This window comes from Papaver somniferum, chromosome 6 (assembly GCF_003573695.1).
Source record: "Papaver somniferum cultivar HN1 chromosome 6, ASM357369v1, whole genome shotgun sequence".
NCBI classification, from domain to species: domain Eukaryota; kingdom Viridiplantae; phylum Streptophyta; class Magnoliopsida; order Ranunculales; family Papaveraceae; genus Papaver; species Papaver somniferum.
The window spans coordinates 24,232,971-24,233,781 of NC_039363.1; positions in this window are offsets into that span (position 1 = coordinate 24,232,971).

Below are 811 nucleotides of genomic sequence, written 5' to 3' on the forward strand. Positions count from 1 at the left end.
GAATTAAGTATAGCTACCAGAAAGACTAATCCAATCCATAATGATGTACCGGAAAATACAACATTTTTATTACTTGACCAACCATCTGAAGAAGCAAATACAACAGGTACACTAATCAGTAAGATTGAGGAAGTAGCAATTAATGCAAAAACCGCCAATTGGAAAGCAATAGTCATGCTTATAATCCTCCAAGCTATCAACAGAACTATACCATTTGATCCCTCTATAAGCCAAAAAGTTGTAATAAATTCTATCATGAAGGGATTTGACCATGAACCCATGGATCCTATAGAACTTATTACCACTTTATTCAGACACGGGGTCGAGGAAAAATTTTTATTTACTTTACAAACGGGCATGCTGGATCATCGATCTATTATAGATTAACACTTGGTATGTTTCTACAGATAGTGATGGTGTCAACTCAGATGACCATGTTCTATTCGGGGGAATACAAATAAAATAGAGATTGTCTTTCGGAGAGATGGCCGAGTGGTTGATAGCTCCGGTCTTGAAAACCGGTATAGTTCTTTGTTCAGAACTATCGAGGGTTCGAATCCCTCTCTCTCCTTTTTCTCATTGAATAGATTTATTTCTTTATTGTTTTGGCTTAACCTGGTATCATAAGGTGAAATGGCTCGGCTATCCCACCTAGCCGAGCCAGAAAAAAGAAAGTAAAAAGGAACACTTTTTAAGTATGACCTAATCCAAATGATGGAATCAAATTGATTCCTACTTCAGGCATTTGATCTCCTGTCTCAGTTAAGAGGGGTCATGAAAAGAACAGGTTCCAAATCACGATCAATTCCTT